Source organism: Phocoena sinus, chromosome 11, assembly GCF_008692025.1.
Source record: "Phocoena sinus isolate mPhoSin1 chromosome 11, mPhoSin1.pri, whole genome shotgun sequence".
NCBI lineage: Eukaryota > Metazoa > Chordata > Mammalia > Artiodactyla > Phocoenidae > Phocoena > Phocoena sinus.
The window spans coordinates 95,696,778-95,719,028 of NC_045773.1; the positions used below are offsets into that span (position 1 = coordinate 95,696,778).

Genomic DNA, 22,251 nt, shown 5'->3' on the forward strand with positions numbered 1-22,251 from the left:
TGAGCTAGAGCTAGACTGTTCTTGCAGATTCTTTAATGACCCGTTAAGGAGATCAAGTCAATTTTCTTGTTGATCCCTTCCTTCTTTCTGCAACTTTTCTCCCTTGACTCCCTTAGTTGTCCATTTTTGAAGTTATTTTGGTTTTTTTCCCCTTCTTCTCTGATAACTCTTTCCTCCTGCATCTCTATATTAGTTCCTCTCCCTCTGCCTACCTTTTAAAGACTGGCAGTTCCAGGGTCTCACCACTGTCAGTTTCTCATCCCTCACTCCAGACTCTCCTGGGGCCCCTGCTATGATGTAACATAGTCACTGAGTACTTCCAGACCTGTGTCCCCACCCTAGACTTCTTGCCTGAACCTCAGCCCCACTGGTACCTTACTACTGGGCATCCTTACCCTGGCATCTCCAACTCAACAGTTACCAACTGGATTCCTCTTCTTATTTCTTAGCTTGGTCAAAAGTATTACCTCCTACTTCATCCACTGTGTCAGGAAAATGGACACCATCTTCATTTCTTCCTTCTTACTTAGGCACATAAACTCTTCCTACAAGTGTGTCTCAAATCCATCGCTCATTCTCGCTGCCACTTTTTAAAATCAGACCCTGACTATTTCTTATCTGGTCTATTGGATAGCCTCACTAATGAAGACTCTGTTTTCCATTTCTTTTTACTACACTTTTTCTTCCATGCAGTTTCACAAATTACGTTTCTAGAATACAGATTCTTTTTTTAAAAAATCATTCCTTAAAAAAGAATTAATTGGGCTTCCCTGGTGGCGCAGTAGTTGAGAGTCCGCCTGCCGATGCAGGGGACACGGGTTCGTGCCCCGGTCCGGGAAGATCCCACATGCCGCGGAGCGGCTGGGCCCGTGAGCCATGGCCACTGAGCCTGCGCGTCCGGAGCCTGTGCTCCGCAACGGGAGAGGCCGCAACAGTGAGAGGCCCGCGTACCGCAAAAGGAAAAAAAAAAAAAGAATTAATTAGTTAATTTAAAAAAGCATTCCTTAAAATAAAAATTGTTGATGATTGTCCACTGCCTGCACCAAAATTCAAATTTCTTACATAACACTCAAGAGAGTGTGTCCTTGGCCCCCAGTCTGCTTTTCCCACCCTCCCTTCTTTCCTACTCAATCCCCATACATCCTCTGATGTAGCCCCATGTGGTTACTACATGCTGCCCTGCTTCCCCAAACATGCCGTGAATTCTTACACCGCCCAGGACCTACTGTGGTTTACCCTCTACCTAGAAAAGCCTCATGCATTTGTTGAAATCATATTCATGCTTCTAAGCCCAGCTTAAATGTCACCTTCTCTGTGAAGTCTTCCCAGACCTTGTTTTCCCCTGCCCCCTGGAAAATCAGTGGCTCTCCCCTCTGTGTTCTCATATCAGAGTGGTTCCCAAACCACTAGAATCAACTTTTAAAAGATCCCGTTGCCTGAGCCTTACCTCATAATGTTACACCAGAATATTTCAGGGTAAGCTCTGTGCATTCGTAATTTTTGAAATCAGATCTGAGGTGGTCAGAATTTGGCGAGTTCAGATATTTACTCATGACTCAATGCACAGATTACGAAGAGTCATCAAAGAGAACAAGACTTACTTTATTCTGGGATAGCCTGGTTCTGGAACAAGGAATTACCTTCCTGGTTAGTTAGATTGTCTCCAGGGTCTCTGTCCTTGTCCCAGAAACTGAGGTTCTTTGAAAAACCAAAGAAGACAATGGACGAAGTGATCTGCTGTGGTATTCGCATCCTGAGAAAATTACCAAGGTACTTTGGAATAGAGTTCAGACATCCCATCCTGCTGTTCTTTGGTTGTAACATTTTAAATCTCCTCTCTCCCAGGCAAGTGTATGTGTCAGAATCTCTCCAGTTCTTCCAACGTACCTACAGACAAGACTAAATGAATCGAAATGAAGTGTTCTCTGCACCACTAAACTGGGGTCTGAAGGTAAGTCTGCTGAATACATTAAAAAAAAAAAAAGATAGTATAACATTTGTAAGTGAAATATTCTCAATACTCACAGTGAAGTTTTTTATGGTTCAGATGGGAAGTAGTGTAACAACTTACAGTTTGTCTTGGAAAATCAAAAAGGTTCTCATTTGAGAACCACTGCAATAAGTTAGCTATTACTGGGATGGACGGGAAATCAGCAAGTTAATAGAAATGTTTTCTTGGAAGCTTAAATTTATTAAATAACATTTAACTATGATTTGTAGGAGTTTTTAAATTCTAAAATTCTTTCCTGTGTCACCGAGCCCAGCCATCGTCCTGACCCTCAGGGATGTTAAATGATGAAGTATTTGTATGTTTCCTGAGTTGGGTAGTGCCTGAGCTCTCCACTCTTCCCACACACACCTGCCCTTTGCAAGGATGTGCACACACCACACACGTGTGTACAGGGACGGATAGCTGGCCTGTCTACAGCCTGGGTCTAGAAGAAACCTGACTTTTAAGGTTGCTGTTTCTTTTCTTTTAAATCATGATCTTACTGTTGAATCCAAAGCTCAAACAAACATGATATCAGGGGAAGTCACAGCAGGGTAGTTTACGGAGATTAGATTTCTCTAAGTTACCAAAACAGTGACAGCAGGAGGTCCTTAAAATCAACAGTTTATAACCTGAATCATGCTCATGTTTCTGCTCCTTTGCTTAGAAAAACAGTATCGCAGGGTTGACCTAAAACTGGCTAGCAGTGCGTGGCACAGTTGGAGAGAAGCGTGCAAACACTAAGTAGCATCCGAGGAAGGCTCCTCCTGCCTTTTGCATCTGTGCCAGGCTGAAGTTCTGAGACTCTGGAGAAGAATCCTTTTCTTCACTCACAGAAAGGCATTTATATAAGAACAGTGTATTAAATAATATTTTTATTTAAAGGTTTATGTTAAGTTCCAGTGTTCTGAACCCTAAAAACGAGCATAGTGAATAGAGCTGCCACCAATCCCCTACTGGCAAAGCTGTCTCTTTACTATTCGAAGTTCAGTTGGATACAGTGCTCCTCAAGATACAGTCCCCAGACCTGCAGCAGCACTCCAGAACTTGTTAGAGACACAGATCTCAGGCCCCACCCCAGACCTGCTGAATCAGAAACTCTGGTGTGTAGGACCCAGAAATGGGTGCTTTAACTGGCCTTCTAGGTGATTCTGATGCAGGCTCAAGTTGAGGACTACTGGATTCATCCACTTCACTCTGTGAAAAAAACGACTGGTGTTGAATATAAGCCAACCATATGCCATTGCTTACTGATAACATAGAAAAACCAAGAGAGTCTCCAGAGCACTTGAGCCTTATTCCCAACATTTTTCTCATGTCGAAGAAAAGGGAGTAATGCAGGGATGAAGAAAAAGCATGTTTTTCAACCAAGTCCCATTGATGTAAAAAGTGAAAAAATTAATTTAGTGTCACATAAAGGTACAAAAAATAAGCCCACTTAGATTATCTTTTTGTTCCTTCCAATAAGAAATAGAACATGTTCAATTTGCCTTTTTTTCCAATTAACTATGAGGAACAAAAGACAAAGCCAGGAAAAATAACTGTTCTTTATTGTGGTTAATTAAAGGAGAGATGCCAGATTCTACAGAAGAGCTTATTTTCTTGAAGGGCAAAGGCTTTCCCTATATTTCCTTACGCACTTAGCGCACTCCTTAGTCTGAAATAGGTATCTAATAAATATTCATTAAAATTGACAGAAAAGGCAAATAGGGGAAAAGGAAAAGAAGCAAAAAAGAGAAAAATAGACAAACACCACAGGGAGAAATATAAACCTGAGAGAGAAAAAGATAGAAACATCTACAAGAGAAGGAAGACACCAGGCAGAAAATAGGAGAAAATGACAGAGGTAAAAAGAAAAGAGGTGATACCCTGAGAAACAGAGAACTAACCTGATTTATCAATTATACAAAGAAGGCTCATGAACTTCAAATGCAATGATCTAGCTACTCAGGCGTGCAACCGTTTCCCTTTTAAAAATTATTTCTGAAACTCTTTGTCCCAAAATGCTGGCCAAGTTTCAAGGACCAAGAAGCAGACTCTTAGGGACACAGGGTTCTACCTAAAGAAGGAACACCTTTTGTCAAGAAGAGATACTTGGATCTGAGATGAGTTGCTTGTGAGGCAGCGAGCACCCCGTCACAAGGTATTCAAGCCAAGGAGGACAGGTGACAGATGCTACTAGGAGTGTGACAGATGCTATATCAAAAGAAGAAGGGGAAGGGGGAGGTTGGTTCTTTCAAAATCTTCAACTTTACTGAGAATGTTTCTCAGAGTTTCAACTCATAGCTGCTGTTTCACAGATAGGTAAGCATGGGAAACATGGCTCAATGGACCAAAGCCTGTGAATTCTCACCTTGAACCAAAATTCACCTTAACCTCTGAACCAGTCACTACCCTATCTCATGCTTGGTTTCATCTCTGCAATTAGAATATGACCTAATAGCAGACAGTGCAGATAACTAAGAAAAGTGGTCCTGAGAACTTAAAAAATGCAAATGCTCAGTGATCACCCTTTAAAATTTGTGAATAGTGCTTTATAGCAATAACTGAATAGTTCAAGAACAGTTGTAAGCAGAGTTGGCCTAAGGGAAAAACGTGATCTGACTTAAATGTTGGCAGGAGACATTCTACTCACTCCCAAGGAGGGACCTACTTGTTCGAGAAAAGACATCAGAAATCATGAACTACCACAGCACACAAAAACAGAGCTGGTGGCCACATCTTAAAAGTCAGAAATGATGATCCAACTCTGGAAAATGGTAGTTTTTCCAGTTAGTTCTTCCATTCAGGAAAGCACCAGCCCCTCCGTACAGCTTAACTGGATACTGGCCTTTCAACCTTTCATCTCAGGCAATAAATAAGAGAGAGCAATGAGGAAAGACAACCCACACTTTCATTGTCATTAGACATTATACATTCACGCCATTATATAGTTGTTCAAACCCAAGGGATGTACAACACCAAAGGTGAACCCTAATGCAAACCTTGGTCTTCGGGCGATAATGATGTGTCAGTGTAGCTTTATCAGCAGTAACAAATGTAGCTCTCTGGTGAAGGAGGCTGATGGTGGGGGAGTCTGAGCACATGTGGGTTACAGGGGATACCTCCATGTCTTCCTCTCAGTTTTGCTGTGAACCTTAAACCGCTCTAAAATAATAGAGATAGTGAGAAACTACACGAGACATATATTTGTTTCATATACATGTGTAAAGATGCAAGTATGTCCACATGGGGACATACGCTCTCTTTCAGTCTCTATGAAGAAACTCCTTCTCTGCTGTCTGGAAAGTCTTCTTTTGAGAGGGGCAGGCCTGGATGTATGTGCATCTCGTTGGTCCCCTTAGTGCCTCACTGCATGTCTTCAAAGCAAAGCGTCTCGGGGCAATTTGAAGAAATCTTTCCTTGTACAGCATTCTCCTACCAAGTATGATCATTCTTGAATCAACTGAGCTGAGTGGACAAATAATATCTTAGCTCCCATGTGAGCATTGTTTTATCAATAAAATAGTGGATTTTATAGCATTTTCTACTAATCAAATTGTTACACCATTAAAAAAATCAAATCAAGGGAAGAGGCAAGAATTTGATTATAAGGCTGTGAAGACATGATTACACAATTATGGCCTTGGGTCAAGGCTGGGAGGCAGTTCTTTCTGTGCTGGCAATGAAGGCTGATTTATGATGAGTGCTCAGAGTCGTGGTATTCTGGAGCAAAGGGAAGGAGGATACAGGTACAGCCCATTAACTGTGCCCCTGATCCTGGCATTTGGAGTTCCTTCCCCACTTGAAGAAAATACGGAGTTGATTTTTTTCAGGACCTACCGTTAGGTATCCAACATAGCATGTCTCTTGTATTTCTGAACAGACTGGCAGAATGCAATAGAGAGAAGAGGCCATCTAATTAAGTACCTTGTGCATAGAAAAATAAAGTGGAAATTAATGTGTTTATGCAGTGCAGGTTGTTATGAAAACACATATCACTTTTTTGAGATCACATTCTTCTCTTGCCTCATAAAAGTTGAGAGAACTAGCATTTATTGAGTACCTACCAGGAGCTAATTATTTTATAGACATTATTTCCTTAAATGTTGACAACTAAGCCAAGTAGGTATTATATTGCTCCCATTTCCGGGTGAGGAAACTAAAGTCAAGAGGATAAAACACTTGGTCAATGTTATCAGACAGTTGATGGGAGAGCTAGGATTCAAAGTTGTGTTCAGTTACAAAACCAGGGTATTTTCTATCACATGTTGTTGCACCATTTTCTAGAATTATCATTTTGGAGTTCTAAGGGGACTTCTTTCATTGCTGGTTGTCAAAAAAATAGCAATTATAGACATACACACACACACACATCTATTCATACATGTGAAAAAATGAGATACAGTGTAGTGTGGTGGTAAAGTGCATGAATTCTGGAGCAAAACTACTGGGGTTTAAATATCTGACTAGCTGTGTACCTCTGGGCCAGGTGCTTTGCCACTCTGACTCATTTCCTATTTGTACAACAGGGATACTGATAGTGTAATAGTTAAGAACGGTGTTTGGAACATTTTAAGCACTTTGCAAGTATTAGCCAATACTGTTGTATCAACAAGGGTAGAACTCTTGAGTAATATCTTTCATTCAGTGCATCTTGCTGGAACAATGAAATTTAGTGCTAAGGAGCTGAAGATTAAAACTGAGATAGATTTATAGACCAATTAGCTTCATTTCTGCTCCGTGCCCACCGATTTCCTAACACCCCTCAGCCATATCGGTGAGGATCATGGACCAAAAGGGCTTCCTGAAATAGAGTGATTTTACACTCTCTACAAAACACCATTTCTTGAGGATCAGACAGTAAGTTAGTCATGAAATGGAATTTGAGCCTTTTACCATTGTAATTAAAAATGCTGATTTCATAGGCTAATGTTTATAGCAGCATTATTCACAACAGCCAAAAGATAGAAGCAATCCAGGTGTTCATTGGCAGATCAATGGATAAAGATGTGGTATATGCATAAATTACAAGGGAGGAAATTCTAACACATACTATAACATAGATGAACCTTGAGGACATTATGCTAAGTTAAATAAGCCAGTCACAAAAGGACAAATACTATATGATTCCACTTATGTAAGACACCTAGAGTAGTCACCTTCAGAGACAGAAAATAGAATGGTGGTTTCCAGGAGCTGGGGAAGAGAGGAAATGGGGAGTTATTATTTAATGGGTACAGAGTTTCAGTTTTGCAAATGAAGAGATTTCTGGAGATTGCTTGCACAACAATATGAGTGTACTTAAAACTACTGAACTGTATACTTAAGAATGATTAAGAAGATAAACTTTATGTTCCATGTATTTTACCACATTTAAAAATTTTTTTAAAATACTGATTTCAATCAAACCAACTGTAGCTACCACAGTGGCCACCAGTTAGGGGAAGGGTGTTCCATTGTTACTGATCTATAAGATCTGATGAAATTGTTAATGCTTTTTCCTGTCAGCAGCCAATCTCAGTGACAGGCTGCAGCTACTGTCTGTGCTCTCCAGTCCAAACAAGAGTCCAGGTCACCCACTCTTGGCCTCTGATTCTTTCCTAGGGGAGCTACAAATATGAATGCACGCGTGTATCCCTAGGTGGTCACCCTATTGAACCCCTTTACATAAGGAAGAATAAGGGGCAGCGCTAAAATCTTCCATATAGGTCAGCTGTGTTATATCACACGGCTGTCAGATGTAACGTTTGTGTTTCTGATGCCATCGGTGGAGCTCTAGGCAACATCCCATGGTCTCTGTGTTTGAACTCTGTGTCTTTGCACGCTATATGAACATCAAGTCTGCATTTGGAATTTGGGCTATTCCCCCCAAGCAGGGAATGCTTGAGTCCCTTTGTTAATTAGGATCCACTTAGATTTCTCTGATCAGTGGTTTCAATGTGAGTATTTTAGATTAGATTCGCTGCCTATCGATTCTTTTAAAATGTGTTTGAGTTTCACAAGTATGTGTGAATCTTGGATCTTTTATTATTCCCAGTTGGAAAGGAGGAGGGGGGAGGACAAACATTTCATGTTTCAGCACAAGTTAGAGCCACTTTCAAGTCCAGCATATTAATTAACTAACAGATGATTATCCTTCATAATAGTAGTCTAGTATAAATAAGATTCTACTTATTTTACTCATAATTATAATAAATTCTTTATGCTTCCTTCTCTGACTGCTTCCACACTTCCACATGTGTGTGTAAGGCTGTGTGAGACAAAGTGTGTGTGTGTGGTATATCTATTATGTGGCATCCTGAAATTTGAAACAAGGGCAACTCATACTATTGAAAGAGCAGAGACTTTTGTTTCTGAGACCTACGACACTCCTACAAGCTTATGTCAAAAAGTCAGCTGTCAAATAGCTTATAGAAAATAAGCTTTACAGAAAATTAAAAGCAACGTGACAGTGTTTTACCCTGAATGTCTCTTGATTCAAACTCTCTTGAAAAGTAGAGGCCAAGTGCCACCTGTTACTGGAAGGAGGCCATGTGACCTCCGAGCAGACTGCTGCCAGGGAGGTTTGGCCACCTCTGTGATTTCCATCAGCTACCACCTTCTTTGGTCCGTGAAGAGACTGGGGCAGAAGCTGGTTAAGGAGCGGAAGTTGCTTTCAAAAGACTGAGATGAAAGAACCGCTGGGATCAAATGGTTATAACAATGACTGATTCTCTTCCGCACAGTCCTAAGAACTGACCCGTCCTTGACCTTCCAGAATATCGACCTGTCAGGACCGTGGAGAGAAGCCACAGCAAATGGTGCGACCACTGGGTGTGATCTGTTGGTCTTGGTGGTAAAAACAAAGTGACTCTTCCTCTCTTTCAGCCCCCAGACTCTCAGGTACAGTAGGACACCGTCAGGACTGAGCCTGTGCCCTGAGAGAACTTGGATGACCTGACTCAGAAACCAAAAGTGGCCTTGGCAGGAACTATCTTAGCAGGGATCACAGACTTTTAAAAGAAGGGGGAGCAAGAGCTTTAAACCAAGTTTCCCTTTGCGTTCCGCCAAGGACAGGTGTTTGCTTTGCTCAAAGAGAGATTTCACAGAGTGATTTCATACACAGCAAAGAGCAGTAGTAGGATTTTTCGGCTGTCATAGCTGGGACTGACTGACACCATCAGGGCATTATCACCCCAGTGGCTTTCTACGAATATGATATTAAACACGTACGTGTGTGTGTGTGTGTGTGTACACAATGCCTGAATCAGGTAAAACCACCACCCACCATTTCCCCAGCATTCTTGGGTATATTTGCAATATTAGGGCAACTCTCTTATCCTCTGGTTATTAACTATTAACACAAGTACTTTATTCACAACATCTCCTTTGATTTTCATTACAATGCTATGAGATAGGCATTATGTCTCCACTATATAGATGGGAAAACTGATGCTTAAAGAGGTTGAAGAACATGCTAAGGTGGCATAGCCAGGAAGTGGCAGAGTTGGGATCTGAGCTGAGGAAGTCCAGAGCTTTGCTCTCAATCCTGCTCCCACAAGATAAGTAGCACACGTTGTATCAGCTGCACAAAGTCACTAAAGAATCCCAGGTGAACATCTGCAAAGCCCATTCACTAATCTTCCTCTCCTTTGCAGAGCTGACCCACAAGCACGAAGTGTGGCATTGCCTCCCCTGCCACCTCAGCCAGTGTCCCTCTGCTTATGCTGATTTCATTCCTTTCCAGTATTAACATTGGACCTACCTTCTTTCCATGACCCCGATGGCCAACCCTCCCAACAGCATGTCCTGAATAATGGACTCAGGTGAAAAGTCCTCACCCATCTTTCCTAGCAGAATTGCTGTCCCTCTGTGGACTTCTCAAGAGGCACCATCTGTGCAGCCAGAACTAACCGCCCAGTCTCCTCTTTAACCAGAGTTCCCAAATATCACATCCTCTTGACAGCTACATACAAAGGAGGCAAAGTCAGTTTTTTAGCTGTTGATCACCAGCTTACTCTTTCTGCTGTCTCCTGGATTTCTTTATCCTTTCTCTTCTAGCTCTTCAATTGTCTGGATTCTTTAAGAAGCTGCACTGTGTTGCTGTGTTCAAGATGATAGATGATAGACTGATAGACAGTTAGGATCTAAATAGATAGAACAGGGCATGGATAAGTATTGTATGTGTATGTATATTATTGATTTGGGTTCCCCCAGAAGCAGACCCTGAGATAAGGATCCACATGCAGGTAGGGAACACTAGTAGGAGAATAAAGATGTGAGAAACAGGGAAGAGAAGAAAACTAAAGGAGAATAATCAAACAACTTCCCATTGAAGGCAAATGGAACTTAATTCCTCTGGGGGATTCTGGGAGACTGTAAAACTTCTACTCAAAGTGGATTATCACTATTATCTCAAGCTCCACCCCAAATCTACTAAATCAGAATGTGAATTTTTATTTATTTATTTTTTTTGGCGGTACGCGGACCTCTCACCGCTGCGGCCTCTCCCATTGCGGAGCACAGTCTCCGGACGCGCAGGCTCAGCAGCCATGGCTCACGGGCCCAGCCGCTCCGCGGCATGTGGGATCTTCCCGGACCGGGGCACGAACCCGCGTCCCCTGCATCGGCAGGCGGACTCTCAACCACTGCGCCACCAGGGAAGCCCAGAATGTGAATTTTTAACAGTATCCCCTAGTGATAAAGTTTATAGAGTACTGGAGCAGAAAATGTCTCAAAGTTAAACTAACGAAGGGGTAAGAAAGTTGCGACATTGATCCCTCAGCTTCCCCATTTGATACTGGTTTTGGGCCATTTCTGAGGGTATTAATTCTCTGGCACTTCTGGCTTAACCTTTGTATTGTTGGAACAATCAGGATCCAGTGGCCAGAAAGAAAGTCCTCAGACAGAAATTTAAAAGTATTAGCAGTAAGCAGCTCTTGGCACATACAGCTATAATAAGTTCATCTATGATTCAGCTACGTATAAATATGATATTAAAGCTGAGATTAATTGCAATAATAATAACTACCATGACTGTAATACTGATTCAATGTTAACGGTACGTTAGGTAGATTGAAATAATAGGATTTCATCTGGGCTTTTATTCTAAATAAAGTAGTTAATTTAACTAGCAGAGAAATACCATTATCACAATTAACTTTAGAAGCACTACAATAAATATATATGTAGTTTTTTCTTAGTAGTTATTTCAGGCTCTCTCAAGTAGGCCATGAGGGAGGTCAGGAAACGGGCTCCATATTTCACTTACTTATTATAACTCCTAGTATTAACCCTCAGGAGGGGTTGGGAGGCAGGCAACCAGTGTTCTTCATTGCAGTGTCAAACAGTGCACCATACATATTCTGGAGTTCGTTCAAGAGCTGAAATTATAGTGGAAAAAAAAAAGAGAGACTCCTATTATAATGCTAAACACGGTAAAGACATTTGGATGACATCCAGAAGAATCCATCACTGCTCCCAGACACAATAAAGTAACTACAATAAAGCGATTTCAAGGAAAATGTTAGTTCTGTTACCCATCACTTGCATTTTAAGGGGGTATTAGGGTATTTCATATCACACAAGGAAAAATTCAAAAAAAATTCAAGATGCATCAAAAGTTTCTAAATCAGCTTGGAAAAAAATTAGAATAGTAACCTCTTAGAAACATCAAACTTAAACAAAAATCCTAAATAAGATTTTAATGTTTAAATAATAGGGTTATAGAAAGGTGGGAATCCAAATTTTGTGTTCCTCACAGGATGTATTAATTATGAGCTCCAATTACAAGTTCAACATGAACTTCATTAAATAAAACTTACAATAAAAATGAATGAGCTATATATCCTGTTCTACATTTTTTGCTCAATACAACACCAAATGAATTTTAAAATACTGTAAAATTACTCTTATTATTTATTAACCAAGTACAAAATAGAAAAACCTTTCATTTAGAAAATAAAAAATTAACGCATGGAGTATATTCTTAACATTCTTAAGTCATGAAATCCTACGGCATATATTCTTATGCCTCCTTCTCTCCCCTCTGTCTCCCTTCTCTCTGCCCTTTAGCTTCCAGCAGCAAAATCAATTTTGTATCTATTAAATAATCTCACCTGAATTCACTGAGCACAGTGTTTTCTGTGCACTTCCTCACACTACGAATTAGCTGCCTTCTTTAGAATAAAGTCTGGTGAAATCCTGCTTTTGCTGACGTCTTCTCTTTCTCTTTATGAGTCTCTGCTGCTCCGGCCAAGACACTGAGGAAGATATCCGTGGCTTTAAATCATGTATTTATTTATAGTACGGTTGACAGGCTCATTGGTGTTAGAAAGAAACGTCCTGCCAAATTTGACAGTTCAACTCCTTGCTGTGATCCAAATTTCAGCTTAAAAAACCCCACAGTGTGGAATGTCAGTTTGGATTGAGGAGGGGGGTATTTTCTTCAAAGAAATAAAATGATTTCCCCTTTCCCCGAAGTCTGTGTAGGAAATAACTTGTAGAGGGATCAAGGTATGTCTGCTGGGGGTAGGCTGGGCCCACTCACCAGCAAAGGACTCACTTCTGGGATTAGAGTTAAGAAGAGTGCAAACTGTGATGGGTCTTTGGGATGAGAACATGTCTGTGAACACCAAAGGTCCAAAGCTAAATGGGTTGGTATCAAAAACTAACTGGGTTCCGGACCAGTGCTGTCTAATAGAGACAGAGCCACGAAAGCGATTCTAAGTGGTCTGTAGCCCCATTAAAAAAGTAGAAGGAAACAAAGTTCATTTAAATAGTATATTTTTAACCCAATATGTACAAAATGCTATCATTCTTAAGGCTGGTGAGATATGTAAGTGCTTTTTTCATACTAAATCTTCAAAATCAAGTGTGAATGTTACCCTCACAGCACATTTCAAGGGTCCCAAAGCAACCTGTGACTAGTTGCCACTGTGCTGGTCAGCCCACGTCCAGACAATATGAACCAGATTACTTCTAAAATACTTGCAGGATCTTTAAGAACCAGATCAAAAGCACTAGCTGAAATCATGAAGCCAAACTTTATTTTTATTATTGTGAGGTCTGACCTCTTTCATGTATACTTAGAACTCCAGCTACCTAAGAGACTTTTCTCTAAGGATTATTTTGTCATCCAAAATATTTTGTTTTTTTTTTTTTTTTTTGCGGTACGCGGGCCTCTCACCGTTGCGGCCTCTCCCGTTGCGGAGCACAGGCTCCGGACGCGCAGGCTCAGCAGCCACGGCTCACGGGCCCAGCCGCTCCACTGCATGTGGGATCTTCCCGGACCGGGGCACGAACCCGTGTCCCCTGCATCGGCAGGCGGACTCTCAACCACTGCGCCACCAGGGAAGCCCCATCCAAAATATTTTGTCATCAATTTCACATACTCTCATTCGCCCGAAACACATGTTATGAGCAGCACCCCTCCACCACACATATAACCCTGCAGTATCCTATCCTCCAACCCTTGGGAATCGCTTTAAATTAGGAAAGTACTTTAATTCTGATTTGCGTTTTAGTACAAAAAGCAGCGTCAGTATGTTTTGTTTAAAAATGTGTTCTGCCTCAGGTACAGAAGAGCCCTTATGTCAAAGCTTCATCCAGGTTTTTATGTGGCCAGAGGAAGGACATCAAGAAACAAATAGTTCTGTTATTTGAAAAAGTTATATATGCTAGGGCTCATTTTTAATGTTCTGTGGGCCTCTGGTCAAGTTGTGGAATTAGGAAGGAGACAAAGGCCAACCTGTCACTTCAGTACATCATAATGTATATTGCTATCCCCTTGGGGAGCAGTCTGAGCACAGTTTCCTGTAATTAGAAAAATGTTTCTTATCCTCAATATGGATCTTGATTGTGATGTTTCTGAAACTTAATGTCTCTTCTTAGACAAGAGTTACTTCTGAGATGACTCAGAAATAATAAGGCATATTTGCACATTATACTACCAGGGAAATCTCAAAGAGCACTGAACTTGTAGAGCCAACATTTATCCTGGATTGTCTTCAGGAAGCCCCCTACCTCCCAGTGAGAGTCTAGCTTAACTTGAGAAATGTTTTGCTGCAAGTGGTTGTCCTAGGAATTGAGCTGGTTGAGGTATAGAAATGAGTAGGAAGGGAATTCTAGGACGTAACTGCTACCAGTGAGTAGGGGACAGGTTTCTCCAAGGGGAGATGAAGATTCACATTCTATTGGTTTGAAGAAGGAAGCCCTCCTTGCAGAGAGGTAACACTTCAGAATCAGGAGCCAGGGCTGTGTACTCTGTGTATCTGTGAAGGGTTTAACTTTCTGAGTAATTTTTCTGTTGGACTATTGGAATAGTTTTGTGAAGGGCACACTAATAATTTCTCCTCCTATATTCTTTTACAGCTTTTTGATAAAAGTTTTCTGTGATAGAATAAAAGCAGAACTAGCTACATAATTGCAGGGCAGGTGCAAAATGAAAATGCAGGAACCCTTGTTCAAAAATTATTAAGAAGTTCAACAGAATGTGATATACACTTATAATGGAATATTAGTCTTAAAAATGAAGGAAGTTCTGAGACATGGTCACTAGCAAGCAGCAGGATACTAAAGACAAAAGAAAAATTTTAAAACAGTTAGAATAAAAAGTAAACTACTTACAAAGGAACAATAATTAGACTAACAGCAAAATTCTCATTAGCATTACTAGAGGCCAGAAAACAAAAGAGTATTGGGAGAACATAGTTGTCAATCTGGAAGGTCCTATCTTGCTAAATTATTATTCAAGAGTAAAAGTGAAATAAAGACAATTTCACACAGGGGCTTTGCTGGTGGCACAGTGGTTGAGAATCCGCCTGCCAGTGCAGGGGACAAGGGTTCTATCCCTGGTCCGGGAAGATCCCACATGCTGCGGAGCAACTAAGCTCGTGTGCCACAACTACTGAGCCTGCGCTCTAGAGCCTGCATGCCGCAACTACTGAAGCCTGCATGCCACAACTACTGAAACCCGCGTGCCTAGAGCCCATGCTCCACACAAGAGAAACCACCGCAATGAGAAGCCTGCACACTGCAACGAAGAGTAGCCCCCACTCACCGCAACTAGAGAAAGCCTGTGTGCAGCAACGAAGACCCAACACAGCCAAAAACATGTAAATAAAATAAATAAATTTATTTAAAAAATAAAACGGTTTCAAACAAATTGAGCCTGAGAGAGTTTATAACTCACAGTCTTTCCATCATTGAAAAAAACTACAAGAGGATGTACATCAGTAGGAAGAATACTAAACCCAGTAGGAAGGACTGGCACACAGAAGTATTTTGTAGTTTCTCATTCTATCCTTATGTCTCTTATAACTTTTCATATTTTCTATTTCTTTTTTTCTCTGTGTTTCATTCTGAAGAATTTATTCAAATTTTTCTAGTTTACTATTTCTCTATTTATCAAGTTGCTAATAATTTTCTGTGATTGTTAAGATTAAGTTCTGGTAAAGGAATAGAAAAACCCAATATAGCCATGGCTTTAAAAAAAAAAAAGGAGAAATTCAGTTTCAGTCAAGATGGAGCAATAGGGCCTGGATTTCTCCTCCTATTTGAGAAAAAAAAAAAGAACAAATATAAGAAGCAACAGTTTTTAAGACACTGGACATCAAGTAACAGAGGATGGTGATCCTAATGAGAAAGAAATAAGTCCTATAATTGCTCCAGCTTGCTGCCTTTCATTTGCAGGCTGTGTCACTAGGAGAGGGAACACAGGTGGAGCCTGCTGATCTCCTTGAGTTGAGGAGATGGAGCTGAGAGTCTCAGAAGAGCAAGACAGATAGAGTTCACAGGACACAATCCTGAAAAGAGGAGAGCTGCGTGGAGAGAAAAACATGGAGATCTGCAGCAGGGTCTCCGTCAGGAATCAGTTGAGTAATCACCAGTGTATGTGCATGAGGAAACTATCTGAAGCTAGAGAAAGAACCACCCAAAATGATTAGAGGAAACCGTACCTGAGCTCACACAGGAATAGTGCCCATTCATTTGTTGGTGGACACTTAGGTTGTTTTCATGTCTTGTCTATTGTAAACAATGCTACAATGAACAGGGGGGTGCATATATCTTCTCAAATCAGTGTTTTCATTTTCTGTGGATAAATACCCAGAAGTGGAATTGCTGGATCATATGGTAGTTCTATTTTTAATTTTTTGAGGAAACCCCATACTGTTTTCCTTAGTGGCTCTACCAGTTTACGTTCCCTCAACAGTGCACGAGAGTTCCCTTTTCTCTACGTCCTCACCAACCCTGTTATCTGTTGTCTTTTTGATAATAGCCATTCTAACAGATGTGAGGTGATATCTCACGGTGGTTCTGATTTGCATTTACATAATGATTAGTGATGTTGATCACCTTTTCATGTACATTTTGGCCATCTGTATATCTTCTTTGGAAAAATGTCTATCGTATCCTCTGCCCATTTTTTTAATTGGATTGTTTTTTGTTTGTTTGGACTTCTTTGCTATTGAATTGTATGAGTTCTTTATATATTTTGGATATTAGCCCCATATTAGATATATGAATTGCAAATATTTTCTCTCATTTAGCAGGTTACCTTTTCATATTGTTGATGAAAAAACTTTTCATCAAGCTTCTTTTCTCTGCAGAAGCTTTTTAGTTTGATATAGTCCCATTTGTGTATTTCTACTTTTATTTCCTTTGCTTTTCATGTCAAATCTAAAAAATCATCACCAAGACTGATGTCAAGGAGCTTAGCTTATTGCTTGTGTTTTCTTCCAGGAATTCTGGTTTCAGGTTTTACATTCATGTCTTTAATCCATTGTGAGTTCACTTTGTGTATGGTGTAAGATAGGGGTCCACTTTCATTCTTTTGCATGTGGCTGTCCAGCTTTCCCAGTACCATTTATTGAAGACCCAGCTACTTCTTTTTTATTTTTTTAATAAATTTATTTATTTTTGGCTGTGTTGGGTCTTCGTTGCTGAGCGCGGACTTTCTCTAGTTGTGGCGAGCAGGGGCTACTCTTCGTTGCGGTGCGCGGGCTTCTCATTGCCGTGGCTTCTCTTGTTGCAGAGCACAGGCTCTAGGCGCACGGGCTTCAGTAGTTGCGGTGCACAGGCTTAGTTGCTCTGCAGTATGTGGGATCTTCCCGGACCAGGAATCGAATCCTTGTCCCCTGCATTGGCAGGCGGATTCTTAACCACTGCACCACCAGGGAAGCCCAAGACACAGCTACTTCTTTAAAAGACTTGAAGTAGCTACTAATTACCTAGGAAAATAGCCAAAGATTTATTACCTGACATATATATTTTATACCCTGTGTACTTCCCCAGTTTTCCTTCAATTAGAGGGAGATTATTGAGTGACTGACATTCTACAGTACTACATAATGGAGAAAGAAATCATAGATCTTGTATATGGTTTCCACTGTCTAGACTTGCTTGTTTTAGATCCATCTAATGCATGAAGGATAATGGGACATTTTCCAAGACTAAGAAGAGCAACATGTAAGTGGAGCTGACGTCACAGTCCTTCTTGTGTTAGGAAATTTCCCATCATTGTTCCAAGAAAGCAAACACTTGGGAACCACACTGCAGGAAATGAATGGTTTCACATCAATGGTCATTTGCCACGTAGTCTGCAGTGTCATAAAATGTCTTATAATGATGGCATCTCCTACTCGATCTTCCCTTCCTGAGGAAGGTTTGATTCTTCCTAGAGAATAAATTGCTGACTGCGGATTTACATTTTCTCTTGGAGAGAAGTTTTTCTCCACGTTCATGAAAAATTATACTAACGATAAATGATGCTGAACGTTAGGCTTTAGGTTGATATTTCCAATGCACGTACTGCTTTTGATAGGAATCAGGAAAGTCTTATATGTGTGATGAAGATGCTATATGCTGAGGAGGGGCTTTTCTGAGTCCATGAGTCTTCAGTATGCTTCTTTGGGATAGTGAAGAGGACTTTCCATTTACATTTTTAAAAAAATTTTATGGGAGTTAGTTGATTTACAATGTTGTGTTAGGTTCAGGTGTACAGCAAAGTGAATCAGTTATACATACACATATATCCACTCTTTTTTTAGAGTCTTTTCCCATATAGGCCATTGCAGAGTACTGAGCAGAGGACCTCCTGTATAACACAGGGAACTCTACTCATTTACATTTTTAAAATAATAATAAAGGAGACAAGCACCATGCACTTTCATCCAAACAGGCAAGATAAACATCCTATTTTTTCCAGAGTCTGGGTTTTGGAAAATTACGTGCTGTCTGCAGAATTCTGTTCTCATTTTTATGCTGCCTGTAGTGACCTTTCTATATACAGACAACATTTCTTTTCACTTCCCATTAACTATTGGTCAAACTCCCTTGTATGTTTCCCCAGAATCTTCATGATCTGGCCCTTGCTTACCTCTCCAGCTTCATTTTTTATCCTCCAGAAACACACACATATACACATGCTAACTTCCCTCCAAAACCTCTATCTCATCCTCCGTGACGGGGCACCACACTCACACACTGCAAAGTAGCCATGTGAAAATGATCTCAGTCCCATATGTGGCTACGTTCCCACCAGCCTCTGGGCCTTTGCCCATGCTTTTTTATTTGCGTAAAATACTGCTTTACACATAGTCTTTGTTTCGGACTTTGCATGTTTGGACGCTCCCAAATTCATATGTTTAAACCCGAACCCCCAAATGGATGGTATTAGGAGACAGGGCCTCTGGAAGGTGATTAGGTTATGAGGGTAGAACTTCCATATGGAATTAGTGTCCTCGTAAGATGTGGAAGAGAGTAGATCTCTCTCTCTCTCTGCTGTGTGAGGATCCAAAGAGAAGGTCTGTAAACCGGAAAGAAGACCCTCATCAGAACCTGATCATGCTGGTGCCCTGACCTTAGACTTCCAGCCCTCAGTACTGTGAGAAATAAATGTTTATTGTTTCAGCCACCCAGCCTGTGATAATTTGTTTTAGCAGCCTGAACTAAGACAGTCTTTAGCTAACTTCCACTGAGCCTCCATTTCAGCTTAGTAGGCACTTCCTTTGAAAAATTATTGGTTAACGCTACCAGCCAAGATTAGGTCCCTTTATATGTTCTCCTGTCCTCCCTACCGTAGCGCTTATTTCATTGTATTTTGGGCATATTTATTTTCTAAAAATGACCACAACTGTATCTGTTGTGGCCCACACAGTCTTACCTTGTTCTCCTTCATCAAGAGGTTGGGGACAGAGGTTGGAGGAGTCTGATTCTCCTTCCCTGGGATCTAGGCTGGCCTTAGTAACCAGTAGAAGGTGGTGGAAGTGATGGCCCATGATTTCTAAGGCTGGTTCAGAAAAGGCCCTGAAGCTTTAGCCTGATTTTGTTGAGACACTTGCTCTGGGGGAGGCTAGTTGCCATGTGAGAAGTCTCCCTTAAGACGGTCTCCCTTAAGGTAGTCATGGTGGAGATAACTCATGTAGGTGTACCAGACAGTAGCTCCCAGATGACAGCTCAGCAAGGACGGCCAGCCAAGTGAGTGAAGACATCTTCAGATAATTCTAGCCCCCAGCCCTTAAGTCACCCTCAACCATGAGTCTTCTCAGCTGAGGCCCAGACATCATGGAATCCTGTACCCTATTCAAATTCCTAAGCTGCAGAGCCATGAACATAATAAAATGGTTGGTTTAAGCTGCTAGATTTGGGGATGATTTGTTACAGAGCACTAGGAACTGAAACATTATTGTATAAATGAATGTTCACTTATCTAGGCTGTAAGATCCCACACCAGATTCTACAAGCATGAGGGGGGGGTCTATATCTGATTTGTTTGCTATTATAACCTTAGCTTTTAGCTCAGTGCCTGACATATAATAGGTATTTGGTAAATAATCTTAACTAAATAAATAGATGACTGGATTGGTGCCTTCTTTCTCTGGCTTTGTGTTTATCCGCCTCTTTCTCACACCTTAAGTTTGGTCATCTAGTTACAGACAGCTGGTTGGCCCAAGACACTGTTTTTCTTGTCAAGTTCTACGTCATTGATTCCTACTGTGTTCCTCTTGACTATTCCTTGTCCCGATGTTTGGGATAACAAAGGAGCCAGGTGAAAGGCCTTGTGCCTTGTGGGTCACTAACAAGTCAATAAAAAGCAATTCCTGTCTCACTTCCCCAGCTTCTCTCTGGCTTTCTTTTCTATCACCTGAATGCCTCATCACAGCCAGAAGAGAGCCTTTATGTTCCCCGTCTGTCTTCAGAGCAAACGAGGCTGGACACAGGAAGAAAGGGCTCTCAGGTCCCTGCCTGGACAGGTGGGCTCAGTGCGCTCATCCCTGGCTCCATCCCAGTTCAGTGGAATCTTGCTCTGGACTATTCGCCCCCGTCCTTTGCAGGCTATAGGACTGGCCCAGCGATGAGCAGCAGCGGCTGTGCAAACATGAAAGAGAGGCAGCACTCAAGCCTTTAGCAGCCCATATTCAGCTCAGGCCACGTGCACACTGACATTTGATAATGTTTTGGTGAAAAAGCTTCTGAGTAGCCCTGCTTTCACCAAAAGGTGACTGGAGTGAAGGGAAGGGTGACTGGATGCCAGCAACCCTCTGAATCCCGTCAACCTGGGAGTAGTCTTCGTGAGGGTGCAGAACCATCCATTAGAAAGATACCGCCTCTCTCTTTCCACACCCTCTAGGACATGGGGATTGGAGAGCCTGCAGAGTTAGCAATCATATCAAAAAAGCATGTCATCCGCTCTGGCTCAAGGAGCCTAAGCTGTGAAGGAGGTGGGTGGGGAATTCAGGCACTGGGCTGTATGAGATAACACGCTTGCCTTAGAAAGTCTGTCACCTTCTCCCTCCACCCAAAAACCCTTTCCCTGCTTTTACACATGCGTGCATACACACACACACACACACACACACACACACACACACACACAAAGGCCGGGAGGAGGCCCAGCATCCTGAATCACACCTGGTTCTATGCACGATGGTTGCAGCCTTCTGTGCTGAGTATTTGCTCCAGTTACAGAGACAGAATAAAAATAATAAGAAGAAAAATAGGAAGGATAAGAAGAGCAGGCAGAGAAGAAGAAGGGCTATCTTTTATTTGGTATTTGCTGTATGCCATGAATTGTAGTAAGAACTTCTTTTGGTACAATCTCATTTAATCTGAAATAACAACTTACAATATAGGAATACTTTCTAATTTGTAGATGAGGAAACTAATGCTGCTCAAAGAGTTTAAGTAATTTACCCAAGATCACACAGTAAATGTTGGAGCCAGAAGTTTTAGCCACATTGGGCTGCCTCTAAATGCCATGTTCTTTCCATCCTACTAGGCTATAGGTGGTTCTATTATAGCCTAAATGTCTCCAAATAGCCTACAGGGATGAGTGTTCAAACAGGATCATGACGTGAGGATCACTTTGACTCTGCACAGAATTGGACACCCCAGTGTAACATCTGTTTGAATTCCACTGCCTCTCACATGACTACCTGGACACCTAAGCACTGCCAGGAATTCCTAACTGACCTGGAGTTCAGTGTCCTGGCCATGCCTTGAGGATCAAGAATTCAAGCTATGGGGTTCCAGCACAGTGCACTACACCACAGAGAAGACGGTTGAGAAATCCAGTTGATGGCCTTAAGCCATACATTGATTTATGCCCAAGAATGCATTTCTGTTTCTGGCGAAAGGAAAGCAACCCTCTAAGATTTATTCTGGTTGACCACATTAGCTGTTCTGATCACAGCAACCACTGTGAATTGAGTTGGTTTTGTTAATTCCCCACTATACAGTGCATTTACAAGCTCTGTCTGCTAAGGCAACACAGAATCAGTAATTTCTTCAAAGTTTACAGTCAGTGATAAGAAAATCAAAGACTAGAATCAAGTGCTTAGGCTCTGAATCAAGTTACTCAAAGATTACAGGGAATTCCCCAGAACTCAAGGGAAGAAGAGAAAAGCCTATTCCAACAGGCAGCTGCAGATTTGATTCTGATCAAGGGTTTACTCCTTTAGTTTGATTCACTTTGACCTTTGAAGCCTTACTGTGAGCTAGACGTTAAGGTACAGAGCAGAAATAAATGGTCCCACATCCTGAGTTTAACTAGCTCACTATACCTAGTGATTATAGAAAAGAAGTTACATATTTGACAGATTGCTTTGTCATTTACTTCTCTTTGGTGGGTCAGAAAAGAATTGCTCATAACATATGCATGCTGATTTTTGGTTCTCAAAGTCAGACTATATGGTCCAATATGTAATTATAACAGATGATAACTTACATATAAGTTATGGTGCCAATAAGTGGTATCTACATCCTTCAGTTTTAATATACTTCACATGACCACTTTCTCC

The 22,251-nt window shown here is 41.3% G+C and overlaps 1 protein-coding gene across 1 annotated transcript in view; it reads left to right on the forward strand.

The window, feature by feature from the left end:
* Positions 1-22,251, forward strand: part of NEDD9 (neural precursor cell expressed, developmentally down-regulated 9) — a 298,143-nt gene that overhangs the window by 50,771 nt on the left and 225,121 nt on the right. The window contains exon 2 of the mRNA XM_032647489.1: positions 1,846-1,951. The gene's annotated coding sequence lies outside the window, so the exon portion shown is untranslated. The remainder of the gene's footprint in view (positions 1-1,845; positions 1,952-22,251) is intronic.